The sequence below is a fragment of the Malus domestica genome, chromosome 15, assembly GCF_042453785.1.
Source record: "Malus domestica chromosome 15, GDT2T_hap1".
NCBI lineage: Eukaryota > Viridiplantae > Streptophyta > Magnoliopsida > Rosales > Rosaceae > Malus > Malus domestica.
Genome location: NC_091675.1, coordinates 38,735,178 through 38,750,169, shown reverse-complemented (window position 1 = coordinate 38,750,169; position 14,992 = coordinate 38,735,178).

The following is a 14,992-nucleotide window of genomic DNA, read 5'->3' as shown; positions in this document are numbered from 1 at the left end:
TGTAATCAAATCATATTGCAAACATGTACATGGTTTCGAATCACCCCCTAACTAAGAGGGGTTTAGTTCCTCATACTCACAAAGCAAACATACATAAAATTAGACATTAAAATCAAAGGAAAGAAAACACCTAAAATGCTCCAACTTGGAAAGCAAGTGCATCAATGGATCTCCCTTCCTCCTTGTTGCGGCATGAAGCTTGTGGACAGATGTTTGGGTGGATTTATGGTGTAGAATGGATGGGGAATGATATGGAGGGGTTTAGGGTGAGTGTGGAAGAGTGTTTGATGGTTGGAAGGTGGTGGAGAACTAGGCAAAGAGGGTGGAAGAAGGTGGAGTGGCTGTTATGTTTTCTAGGCACTAGAATGGTGTTTTTGGGGTGTTTTGCTTCCTAGGGTGTGTATGGACGAATTTCTGTGATAAAATGATGAATATGGGGGATTGTCCTTTGGCCAAGGGGTGTAAACATGTATTTATAGGCCCCAAAAACCTTAGAAAATCAGGTTAGGTTAAGGATGAAATGCATGGCAATTTGTGTGTGTGGTGTGCAATGGTCCAAGGGTGAAAATGAAGTGATGATGCAAAGTGTGAAGGGTAAAATGGAATGGTCTTGTAGCTAGGGGGCATGAATGATTGTGTACATTGCATAGAGATGGAAAGGGAGGTGAAAATGTGTCAATAAATGGGTCAAAGGTGCAGCAACATGTGGTACACAAGGCATGGGATTCCAAATGTGAATGATGGAGTATCAATTGGTGCATGTAATGGATGTAAATGTTGTCTAAAATCTAATGAGTGAAGGGAACAAGAGGTATCAAGCAATTAAGTGTAATAATTAAATGAATTGAAGCATGAAATTAGAAATTATGTAGGGGACAAGAGTGATCAAGCATGGCATGGAATCCAAAGGGAATTCTATGTGGTTTGCATGGCAAGGAATGCAAGTTGGGGTGACAGATTTTTGGGCTGTTTTCTTCATCTTTTGGACCATAATTCTTCATATTCTTGGCCTCTTTAGTTCTCAAATTCGTCCATCCACTTGGCCCATGCATTTGCTATCCATTCCAAGCCCGAAACATGCTCCAAAGGCCTCCAAAATGCATCTTCTTGCATACTTTGTACTTAGAGTCTGAAAACACACGAAAATGACTTTAAACATTAAAATAACTAAGGAAACACGACATAAATGCACAAGAACAAGCCAACTAAGTCGCATAAATATGCTCCTATCAGTAGCCATGATTAAGTCCATTCGGATTTTGCTTGCTATAGCTGTGTTCCATGATTATGAGATATGGCAAATGGACGTGAAGACGGCCTTTCTGAACGGCTACCTAGAGGAAGAGCTCTATATGACTCAACTCGAAGGTTTCGTGTCCAAGTCTGAAAAGACTAAGGTATGCAAGCTTCAGAGGTCCATTTATGGACTTAAGCAAGCCTCCAGGAGCTGGAACATTCGTTTCGATACTGAAATCAAAACGTTTGGTTTTACTCAAAACAAAGACGACAATTGTGTTTATCAAAAAGTCGTTGGGGATGCAGTTGTATTCCTAGTGTTATATGTGGATGACATATTACTATTCGGGGATGACACTGCAGTGCTTTCTTTTGTAAAAGTGTGGTTGTCCAAAACCTTCCACATGAAAGATTTAGGAGATGCATCTTATGTACTTGGGATAAAGCTCTATCGTGATAGATCCAGAAAATTAATTGGATTATCCCAATCTATGTACATAGATAAGGTGCTGAGTAGGTTACAGATGGAACAATCTAAGAAAGGTCTTCTTCCTGTGAGACATGGAATTCACCTTTCTAAGTCCATGGGACTTAAAACTCCTGAAGAGATTCAGCAGATGAGTGCTATTCCTTATGCTTCCGCCATAGGAAGTCTCATGTATGCCATGATATGCACAAGGCCTGATATCGCATATGCTGTGAGCATTACTAGTCGATATCAATCTAACCCAGGATCAGAACACTGGGCAGCTGTCAAGACGGTCCTTAAGTACTTAAGAAGAACTAAGGACATGTTCCTCGTTTATGGAGAAGCAACAGAGTTGCAAATGGAAGCCTATACAGATGCAGATTTCCAATCTGACGTCAATGATAGAAGTTCCAACTCCGGATATGTATTCACTCTGAATGGTGGGGTTGTTAGCTGGAAAAGCAAGAAATAAGATGTAATTGCTAATTCCACGACAGAGGCAGAATATGTCGCTGCAGCTGAAGCAGGCAAAGAAGCGTTCTGGATGAAGAAGTTCATTACTGAACTTGGAGTGGTTCCAACCATTACATCACCAGTAACTTTGTACTGTGATATAGTGGGGTGATAGCTCAAGCCAAGGAACCCAGGGCTCATCAAAAGAACAAGCATTTTGACAAGCGCTTTAATATCATTAGAAGATATGCTACCGATGGGAAAGTCAACATCCTCAAGGTTGCCTCAGCAAATAACGTAGCAGATCCACTGACAAAGCCAATGTCTCAAATCCAACTTGACCGCCATATGGAAAAGATGAGTATTAGATACATGGGAAGGTGGCTTTGAGTGTGGGAGATTGTTGGAAGTATGCCCACAAAGCCACTCATTTGATGTAATAGCTTTTGGAATACTTATTGTATTAAACTATTATATGTTTAATGAAAGGCAAAGCTTATTGTTAATCACATTTATTGTATCATGTGTTTAAGCAATAAGGGAATCCAAGGAATGTATTTGATCTAAGAGAGAAGTGATTTAAGTAAGTTAAATTAATGAGACCTTTCTCTTATGTTCATTCCTAAAACGTTCCTAGCCATAAGATTGCTAATTGGGCATTGACAATCCGCTAAGGTTAGTATGTGTTATGTCAACTCAAGCGTGAGTATGACTAGTCTCAAGTCATTTAGTGTTGGACACTAAGACAAACACATAGGTGCTTGAAAGAGTAATCAAGTACACTGAACAATGATCAAAAGAGAGTTCGAACATACATGTCATGTAAGAACTCGTAAGTTGCAATATGCAAAGTAGTCCTTTGACCTGAGGCATCATAGATGTCTAATGGTTAGGTCCTTAATCTTTGATAATGTCAAAGGCATTCCATCGAGAGTGTCCACGGCATTGTTGGGGTCAAGCTATCTAGTCATGTAGGCATATGAATGCACAACAAGGGATCTCTAACCTTCCATGATGGAAGGAGAATACTCTAAGATATGATTCGGTAGTCTTTGGCCAAAGCATACGAATATGACTTAGGAAGTATGTTCCAAATCATATTCAATTGAATCATATAGAGAAGTATTACATTGGATAGTAGACACGAAACAAACTATCACTCAAACAATGTGATTAAGAGTATTGTATTAGAGAATGACCGTATTGCGTTGTAGTTGTAACTGGATAGGTTCTCCAACCACTTCTACTTAGCTTGGGTAACCATGACATGTTGCTAGGTGTCACTCATGGTTTGTGGAAGCCCTGAAGAATAGCAAAAACTAATCTTAATCAAAGGGAGAATTGAAATGTAGTTTCAATTCATAATCGATCGTTAAGAGTAACAATTGCCCACTGCCTTGCTAATTGGAACCTAATGGATCGTACACCGAGTAAGGATGAAAGTGAAGAAATATAAATGAGATGGATAAGCAATTAAATGGTTTAATTGAGAATGGTCAAGATTAATTAATTAGTTAATTAATTTTATGAAAGGTTCGTATTGGGCTTTTAAGTTAGTTTTGGGCTTCGGGGTCCAAAAGGGTTTGGTCCACTAGGCCCATTATGTTTAAGTTGTATGACAACTAAAACAAATATGGGCAAATAGCCCAATCACTTAAGATGGCCGGCCATAGCAAGGGTAGTGGGAAGTTTTGCTTAATTGCAAGTTTGCCACTCACCTAAGAAAAGAGATATAAAAGCATCTTTATAGCTTTTACCTCATTAAGGTTTTCTTGAGGCAAAGAGGTGAAACACTTTCTCTCTTTTTCTCTACAAGCAGGTTGGCCACTTAGAGAGGAGATAGCTAGCAATCTTTTCTTCTCTAAGTCATCCATTTCATCTTCACACCTCATCCTTGGTGTGGAGACTTAGAGACACCAAACCTTTGGTGTTTTTGGAGATCCTTTCCTCACATCCTCAAGGAGCAAATGAGCATCAAAAAGAAGGAAATCACAAGGAAGATCCAAGGAGCTAGGAGGTGACTTGAAGGCCCTCCACTTGGGTGAATCCCTTGTGTAAACAAGGATGAGCTTCAAGGGTAATGAATCTCTAAAACCTTCTTTCTCTTTAATGTTGTTAAAGAGTCTCTTGGTTCACCATTCACTAGGCTTTGAAAGTCATGGGTTTTAGAATTGTTTTTTAATGCATGCCTACTTTAATGTGTTAATAGTTTGCATATGTGTTCAAATATTCTCACATGTTCTTAGCTAGGACAAAATTTTTCCTTCACTCTGCCGCAGCTATCCATCACTATTCTCCATAGTTTCTGACCTAAAACATCCCTTGCCGCACCATACATCTATCCTAGCCTTAACCCAATCCTTCTACACCATTCAAAACCCCCATAACCTGACCCTAAACCTTGTGCCGCAATAAAGAGGAAGGAGGGAAGTTCATAGACGTGCTTGCTGTTCAGTTTGGATTGCTGGAGTGTCTAGGTGTTTTCTTTCTTTTGTTTTCGATGTCTAAATTTGTTCATCTTTGCTTTGTGAGTATGAGGAACTGAACCCCTATTAGCTAGGGGGAATTCGAAACCATGTTCATGCTTGCAATATGATTTGATTACTTTCAGTTATGATTCATAAGTTGTGAATTCAATTTACTTATCCGTTTGAATTAAAACTGATTTGTGTGTGTTAGTTGAGAGTGCACGCTTAATTTTCATGCATAAATCTGATGCTAGGATATAAGGAAGTTTCACCTAATTGTTATGAACTTATATTCACAAGTAGTGAATGTTGTTAGTCACAATTGCGTTAAGTAAATTCTTGGCATAAGTTTTATGCAATTCATAGTTACAAGTGCTTCGTCAATGCTTATGATTTTCATAGAACTTAATAATTCTTGCTTGTATCTCTATTATGCAATTCATGTAGGGAACTTGTGGGGAATGCTTTGGGTTGTTGTATGCAATCATCCAATTCAATAAAATTAGGAAAATCTGAGGGTTAATTAGTGCAATTCATGGTTAATCTGGGGCGTTGAGAATTAATGGTTTATTGAAAAGAAACTAGAAATTGTTTTGTTTGCAAGTGTGTCATGTGTGGAGAAGAACCTCCTAGCTAGCCTATCATCCATAGTTTTACCCAAATTCGTGCAGATTTCATTAGTTCTTTAATTTACTTGTTTTGTTGCCAAATTCGTCAAAACCAAACCCCCCATTTACTTTAGAGTGGCTAACTAGTTAGAGTATGTTTTAGATTGTGTTTTTAAGTGTTTTGAGTCAAGGAAAAACCAAAATTCGTCCAGAATTGTGTTTAGAGTCCAAATCTGCCCAGTTTGTGTTTTTAGGCAGATTTGAGCGTTTTTAGCTTGTTTTGAGTCTTTTGAGTTTGTTTTGAGTTCTTTGAGTCTAGTTTAGTGTTTTTAACTTTGTATATATGTTTTTAAGTCAGTCTAGAGGTTATTAGCAAGCCCTCCAATCCCTGGTCCAGAACCATCCCTACTTACATTCTTTACAACAATGGAGACAAGAGAGTTTAATTTGTGCGCTTATATATAATTCACATCAAATTTTTGATAGCAACTTTGCTAATCCCCTGTTGTTTCTTTTTGTTTCTTTTTCGTGTCTTTTGTGTTAGTTACTGACCTTGTTTGTTTTCTTGTTTTAGGTACTAGTTTATGACTCAGAGTTCTCATCCGGTTTGTGAGCATATCTTGGACTTTGACGACGATTTTGAGAGGACTTTGAGAAGGAATAGGAATCAGCAAGATCATAACCCACCTATTCCTGAACCTGAGTTTGAAGAACATCCACTTGATGAAGAAGACGAGCCCACGGCACAGGTTGTAGAGGAAAATCCCAACATGGCAGCGGACAATCGAAAAATCAAGGAGCTTTCCGCTTCGGGATTGGACAATGCCGCTCCCCTATGCATCCAATACCCTATGGCTGCCCAAGGGAAGACGGACGAGTTCGAATTGAAATCAAGTTTGTTGCATCACATTTTGAAGTTCCATGGGCTGTCCATGAAAGACCCTAACAAGCACTTGAAGGAATTTGAAGTGGTTTGTTCGAGCATGGCCCTTATCAATGTTGATGGCAACATCTTGAAGATGAAGGCTTTTCCATTCTCTCTAATGGACAAAGCTAAAGATTGGTTGTATGAACTTATACCTGGGACGGTTACATCTTGGGATAGTATGAAACGAGCATTCTTGGAGAAAATTTTCCCTATTTCAAGAGTCATTCTCTTGAGGAAACAGATTAGTGGTATCCAACAAAATCAAGGTGAATCCTTTCCAACTTATTATGAACGTTTTAAAACTCTTGTTGCTTCATGTCCACAGCACCAAATGAAAGAAGAGTTGCTACTTCAATACTTCTATGAAGGCCTTCTACTAATTGAACGTCAAATGCTAGATGCCTCACCGGGAGGAGCTTTAGTGGACAAAACACCTATGGCAGCAAAGACACTAATTGCAAATCGTGAATTGAATGCACAACAATACGAAGGCATTGGGCAAAGGGACACCCCATAACAGCAAGTGAATGAGGTAAGTTCCACATCCGATAATCAATCTCAATTAGCTAATCTTACTTCCATTGTGTCTCAGATGGCTGAAGGAATGAAGATCTAAGGACCAATGGTGTATGGCGTGTGTTCTTTCCAAGGACATGCCTCTGAAAAGTGCCCTCAACTAATTGAGAATGGTGGATGGGAAAGCACTAATGCTATTGGATTTCAAGGACAAAATCAGCAAAGAAACGATCCATATTTCAATACATATAATCCCGGTTTGAGAGACCATCCAAATTTCAAGTGGAGGGAGCCCAAACAAACCCAACAACAAGGTGGCTTTAGGCAACAACCCTTGGGCTTCTATACTAAGCCATACAAACCTACTCAAGCCCCACAACAATCTGCCCAAAACACTTCAGGTAATTCTTTGGATAATGACACACTTCTTAAGTTACTCACGACTTTGTCTCAGGGGCAAGAAAATCAAGCCAAAGCAATGCAAAACCAAGAAAAAAGGGTGGACCAAATGGAGAAGCAAATTGGGTAGATTACGGAGTTTATAGGACAATTCAGAGAGCAAGGTAAGTTGCCTAGTTCAACTGTTGTCAACCCAAATGGAGGATTTGAATCTGCCAAAGCCATGAGTTTGCGAAGTGGAAAACAAGTTGGATCTGATCCCTAACCTTCCAAATCACATTCCAATGAGGTTGAAGAATTGATAATTGAAGAGGAGGAGCAGAGCACCCTCACAGCAAGGGTGGAAACACCTTTGCCGCAGGTCCCAAATGCTCTTAAATCATCAAATTCGGCCAACAAAGGTAAGGAATTTCCAATTTTGATTAATTCTAACATTGTTCCTCCAAATGTACCCTTTCCTCGTAGGTTTATGCAATCAAAGAAGGAGGAGGCTGAAAAGGATATCTTGGAATCCAAGGAATGTATTTGATTTAAGAGAGAAATGATTTAAGTAAGTTAGATTAATGAGACCTTTCTCTTATGTTCATTCCTAAAACGTTCCTAGCCATAGGATTGCTAATTGGGCATTGACAATCCGCTAAGGTTAGTATGTGTTATGTCAACTCAAGCGTGAGTATGACTAGTCTCAAGTCATTTAGTGTTGGACACTAAGACAAACACATAGGTGCTTGAAAGAGTAATCAAGTACACTGAACAACGATCAAAAGAGAGTTCGAACATACATGTCATGTAAGAACTCGTAAGTTGCAATATGCAAAGTAGTCATTTGACCTGAGGCATCATAGATGTCTAATGGTTAGGTCCTTGATCTTTGATCATGTCAAAGGCATTCCATCGAGAGTGTCCACGGCATTGTTGGGGTCAAGCTATCTAGTCATGTAGGCATATGAATGCACAATAAGGGATCTCTAACCTTCCATGATGGAAGGAGAATACTCTAAGATATGATTCGGGAGTCTTTGGCCAAAGCATACGAATATGACTTAGGAAGTATGTTCCAAATCATATTCAATTGAATCATATAGAGAAGTATTACATTGGATAGTAGACATGAAACAAACTATCACTCAAACAATGTGATTAAGAGTATTGTATTAGAGAAGGACCGTATTGTGTTGTAGTTGTAACTGGATAGGTTCTCCAACCACTTCTACTTAGCTTGGGTAACCATGACATGCTGCTAGGTGTCACTTATGGTTTGTGGAAGCCCTGAAGATTAGCAAAAACTAATCTTAATCAAAGGGAGAATTGAAATGTAGTTTCAATTCATAATCGATCGTTAAGAGTAACAATCGCCCACTGTCTTGCTAATTGGAACCTAATGGATCGTACACCGAGTAAGGATGAAAGTGAAGAAATATAAATGAGATGGATAAGCAATTAAATGGTTTAATTGAGAATGGTCAAGATTAATTAATTAGTTAATTAATTTTACGAAAGGTTTGTATTGGGCTTTTAAGTTAGTTTTGGGCTTCGGGTTCCAAAAGGGTTTGGTCCACTAGGCCCATTATGTTTAAGTTGTATGACAACTAAAACAAATATGGACAAATAGCCCAATCACTTAAGATGGCCGGCCATAGCAAGGGTAGTAGGAAGTTTTGCTTAATTGCAAGTTTGCCACTCACTTAAGAAAAGAGATATAAAAGCATCTTTATAGCTTTTACCTCATTAGGGTTTTCTTGAGGCAAAGAGGTGAAACACTTTCTCTCTCTTTCTCTACAAGGAGGCCGGCCACTTAGAGAGGAGATAGCTAGCAATCTTTTCTTCTCTAAGTCATCCATTTCATCTTCACACCTCATCCTTGGCGTGGAGACTTAGAGACACCAAACCTTTGGTGTTTTTGGAGATCCTTTCCTCACATCCTTGATGAGTAGATTTTATATTATATATTTTACCCTAATCTTAGTATATTTTGGTTAATATATTGGAAGAATTTTGATACTTTGAATTGTATTTTCAATATAGGACTTTTGACTTCCTCTGAAGCAAAACAGGACCAAATGGAAGAATTTTGGAGTAATTCCAGTTGGAGGACGTTCGTGAGTCACTTAGCTTGATTGTATAAAAATTTGGAATTTTTCCACCAAGCGGTTATTTTCTGGCGATGAAATAAAGAAGCAGTGCGCAGTGTTGGAAAATGACGTTTTTGGGCTTAAATTGCGTTTTTGGAGCCCAAGATGACCTCGGATGGGTTCGTGGTATTCTGGAGAAGTGTTCAGAATATTCCAAACATTAAATCCAGCTATATTGGGCCAGTTTTGGAGCAGCTTATGGGTCAAAACGTGGCTGTTCAGATTTTAGACGAATTTTTTCCATTTAATTGAGGGTTATGTTTGTCTTTAGGGGGATTAGGGTTTGTGTGGTGGCTTAGCAAATATATTGCTTAGCCGTCTACAGTTTTAGACTACACTTTCTTTTATGCAATTTTGGAGACAGAGAAGTGCTAGGGTTTTGAAGATTTTCTACTTGAAGGTGTTTTCAATCCTTTTCTTAATAGATATTTCTATGATTTCAATTATGAATATGCGGAACTAATTTCTTTTGCTAGGGCGAAGCCTTGAGCCTTAGCATGAATATGTGATTTTTATTTAATTGCTTATGATCGATGCGTACTTTGAATTGTTAATCACCGGGATAAAAACTATCTAATTGTCGTAATGCCTGATCACCATTAGGATCTTTAGAAAAGTAATTTGATGCAATTTTGGTCGGAAGGTTCCCTGAAATTGACGCTGGCTTCTTGTGATTAATAATTGTAATTTCTCTTAGGATGAATATCACGTCTTAAGGATTGCATGGTTTTTCAAAGGATTTTCATAAAACATAATGAGTCTTTCATGTTTAGATTTGATCCGAACGTCCGGACGGGTTGCATGTTAGATATACGTTCTATGTTGGAGGTTCCAAGTAGAATATGAATTAGGAAAATCTAACCTTCAAAGTGGCATGTGTAGATTATAAGTAATTGGTAAAAATTCATAGGATTGCTAGGTGATGGTGGAACCCTAGTGCTTTCTTAATTTGATTTTCTCAAAACTGTTTTCTTCTCTCTAGTCCTAATATTGCAGATTGTTCATTTTAATTCATTAAATTCGTTTTTGTTTTAATTAGGTTATAAAATCAATCACTCCAATTTCTACTTTACAGTAATTAAATGAAATCTGATTAGTTCGAATTATTTAATAATCCCTGTGGAGATGACCTTGCGAAATCCGTTTATACTACAATAACCTTGTGATTCTTGCAAGTAAAATAGGAGATTTAAGCCCGTTCACATGAGTAGTAAAAATCCCTATCAATCCTCAAGGAGCAAAGGAGCATCAAAAGGAAGGAAATCACAAGGAAGATCCAAGGAGCTAGGAGGTGACTTGAAGGCCCTCCACTTGGGTGAATCCCTTGTGTAAACAAGGATGAGCTTCAAGGGTAATGAATCTCTAAAACCTTCTTTCTCTTTAATGTTGTTAAAGAGTCTCTTGGTTCACCATTCACTAGGCTTTGAAAGTCATGGGTTGTTTTTGAATGCATGCCTACTTTAATGTGTTAATAGTTTGCATATGTGTTCAAATATTCTCACATGTTCTTAGCTAGGACAAAATTTTTCCTTCAAGTGGTATCAGAGCCTAGGTCTAGTTTATGGTGAATCCTTTTGGGTTTTGTGATTTTTATGATTTGTGATTTAAATGTTGTAAATGTTACAAGCTTTGTTCTTGCTTTTGAATATAAATTTTGCTTGAAAATTTAGCATCTCAAATGTTGTAGATGTAGTTCATTTAAGCATGAATATTGGAACTAAAATGTGGTGCCATATATGTTGGGAAATTCGGCCAAATCCATTGGGTGGATTTTTGGGTTCATGTTTGTCTTGTTAAAAGAGTTTTAAAGTGACTTTTGGAACCCCTAAGTACCCTAGGATGTTAACCCTCTTTTGTGCAGTCAAAATTTGAGTTTTATTGTGTGAAAACATTCATGGAGCTCTTATGAGTTTTCATGTATGTTCTTCAATGTTCTTGAGTTTCTTACCAAGAACAAAAGGGTTTGGAGTTTTGATTCAAAAATGTTTGGAGTTTTCATAAAGGTTTGGTTTATTTTTGATGGGTGATGGATTATTGGTGAGGGATGATAAATGCCATTAATGTTTCACAAAACATTTTCTTACAACCTATACCCATCACCTTTATCCTCACCTACCTATCCACTTGCATAATCCACTTGCATAAAACACTTTCAAACTTTGAATTTTTCACCAAAACCTCCCCTCCTCCTTTTTCACTTCCAAAACCGGCCACCCCTTAGTGGGGGTAATTTTGGGGCTTTCATGCAATTACATAAAGTTTTGATACTTTTGTGTATTTGCACTTTGACCCAAAAGTTTGCGTTTTTACGTTAAGGCCCAAAAACTCTAAAAGACAAATTGTTTTTCTCCTTTAATGATGTTTTTATTATTGTTAAAATTTTGGGTTCTAGTTGTAATTACATGAAGTTGTGGACTCTTGTGTTTTTACAAAGTGACCCCAAAAGTTTATGTTTATTGAATAATGGCCCAATTGTTGAGGTCATTGTTTTTGGCCCAAATAAGATGAGAACAAAATGGTTTTGTCTCTTTAATGAGAATTGGATTTTCATTTCATTTAGTTCCATTTAAATCAATTCTATGAATCTGAAAACCAATTGTTTAAGTTGCTTTTTTAGTTAAAGTGATTGATTAAGAAAAGGGTGATTATGAACCAAAGGCCTCGATAATTGAGCTATGTGATTTGCCGCTTTACATTATGAATGTTTGGGTTTAGTAGTTTAGATTTGAATGTAATTTGATTAGTTCAAATTTGTTGTAAATGGACATAAGTCCATCAAATGTGTTGTAAAAGGGCATAAGCCCTTCTCTTTATTTCATGTATTCCTTTTTGTTTATATGTATGCAAATTGGAATAGTTGGTCCAACGCCCAATAGGAAATAACGGTTTGATTAGATTAAACGCGTAACTAAAATCAACAACAATCTACCTTAAACCCAAGGTCCAACACAAGGCTCATGTTGGATCAAATCAAACGGTTCATAATCATCCTAAGACCTAATATGACTATATAGTCCATATAAGGATGCAAAGCATTCGTTAGTAGTTCCATATAGTCTCGCTTGTTCCACAGAAATAGTGGGAGTATTATATACTACTAATTCATATTAACTTGGACCAATGGTTGTGATAGGCCCAAGTTCTTTTTATAAGATTAAAATTAAATTGATGTAGCCCAACACTACTCCCTCAACAAAACAAATATTAAGTTGATAAGCGAGAGATGTTTTGAACATCTCTTCGTAGGCCTTCCACAATGATGGGCTCCGATCATTTGTGACTCCTATAACGGCTTCACCCTATCATGGGGGAGTTCAAAGGATGTGCTTACATTCAGGAGGAGTCCATATATACATACATGATGTAGTGAGGTAGGCAACGAGGATGGTTGACATCATATCATTGTGAGGCTATTCTTAAACCCCTACACGAACTAGCATGGTGGGAATAACTTAACTAAGTGCAATGGTGCCAACATCATATCATTGTGAGGCATCATTCTCTAGAGGCCAAACAAGATGGGTAATTACAAGAGTTGTAAATGATTAAAGCGTTATTCTCTCATCATTATTTTTGCTAACCAACATCGTATCATCGTGAGGTGGGCTTGGTAATGGTGAGTCTCTCATACCCCACTAAGAGTTCAACACAACTCTCGAATTCCATTGAGGGATGTGGAATTTGCCAAAAATAGTGGGTGGTACTATTTGATTTAAGACCCAATCAAGTAGTTTTAAAATTAACAATCTAATACGATTTCTGTTATGTTATGTAATTAACGACATGCCTAAAATTACACCCACCATTATACTTGACAAAAGGGGCCTTAGGGGCCAACGTTTCCTTGCTTGGTATCGCCACATTGAGAATGTCTCAAAGGTGAAAGACATATTGTATGTGCTTCAACAATCCCCTCCTCATGTACCTCCTACGAAACTAGCTTCAAATGAGGAGTGTCAAAATTATGATAGACACTATGAGGATGACTTACAAGCCAAATGCTTAATCCTCACTTCACTTAGTGAGGATCTTATGAAGCTACACGAGCACATGGACACTTCTTGTGCCATGGTTGAAAGTTTGCATAAGATGCATGACATTGAGACTAGTAATGTACGATTCTCAAATGTTTGTAGTCTATTGAATGCCAAAATGGCAAAGGGGACATCGGTTCATAAACATGGATAAAAGATGGAAAGGATCTTTCAAGATCTTGAAAGTTTAGGAACTTCCATCGATGGGAAAATGGCCCAAGATTTTTTCCTTGCATCTCTCTCGGATGATTTCACCAAGTTTATTGTAAACTATAAAGTGAATAGATTCAATCATACTTTTACCGAGATGATTAACATGTGCTGTAAGTTTGAACAAGGTTTCAAAAAGGACAGTGGGAGTGAGAATGCAATCACAAGGAAAGGGTTGCATAAGAAGAAGGCAAGAAAATCCAAGGGAACATGCTTTCATTGTGGAAAGGATGAACGTTGGAAGAAGAAATACAGGGTGCGCATTGCGAGCCTTATGACACGAACTTTTGAAGAGACTATTTCTATCATAGAGAGTGCTTTTACAATGAGCTCCAATTCCTGGATATTTGATTCAGGCGCTAGTCAACATATCTGCAATTCGTTGCAGGGACTAACAGGGAGCAGGACATTGCGTAATGGGGAGATGATTGTGCGAGTTGGGAATGGCACTAAGATCTCTGCTAAAGCAATAGGCACCTACATACTTAAACTGCCCTCTGGGGAAGTCTTGGAACTTAAAAATTGTTTATATTTTCCTTCATGTGTAAAAAATTTGATTTCTATCTCTAAGCTTTTACGAGATGGGCACTCAGTATTGTTTGACGTTGCACTTTATACTTGAACGGTCGTATTATCTCTCATGGTAATATGATAGAGGGACTTTTTCACCTAGAGACAAGTAGTAGGATGCACTGTATTGAAAGCGGGAATACCTCAAAACCCAAAAGGGCTAGAGAAGAAGTTAACCAAGAAAAGATGTGGCATCTTAAACTTGGACATGTGAACCTTGATAAGATTCGCAAGATGTCGAAAGATGGATATTTCCGCCCATTAGGTAATGACCAAATGGGTACTTGTGAATGTTGCTTAAAAGGGAAGATGACCAAATCTCCATTCACTGGGAAATGAGAGCGTGCCACTGAAATTCTAGGGTTAATCCACACTGACGTATGTGGACCTATGTCTACTACGTCGAGATGAGGCTTCTCCTACTATATCACATTCACCGACGATCACTCTTGGTTTGGCTATGTGTATCTTATGAAGTACAAGTCAGAATCCTTTGAAAGGTTCAAAGAATTCAAGAATGAAGTTGAGAAGCAAACTGGGAAACAGATAAAGATCCTAAGATTAGATCGAGGGGGAGAGTATCTAAGCACCGAGTTCCTAGATTATCTCAAAGAGTGTGGAATAATATCACAGTGGACTCCACCGGGAACTCCACAACTTAATGGAGTTTCTGAAAGGAGAAATCAAACCTTGATGAACATGGTTCGTTCTATGATGAGTTCCGCCGATCTACCAATAACATTCTGGGGATACGCTCTATATACAGCAGCTTACTTGCTTAATAGAGTACCTTCCAAGTCAGTTTCATAGACACCCTATGAGATATGGCATGGAAGAAAGCCAAGTCTTAATCACATTAAGATTTAGGGTTGTGAAGCATATGTCAAGAAGATTGAAGCTACTAAGCTTGAAGCAAGATCAGTTAGGTGCTATTTTGTGGGATATCCTAGAGAAACTATGGGATATGAG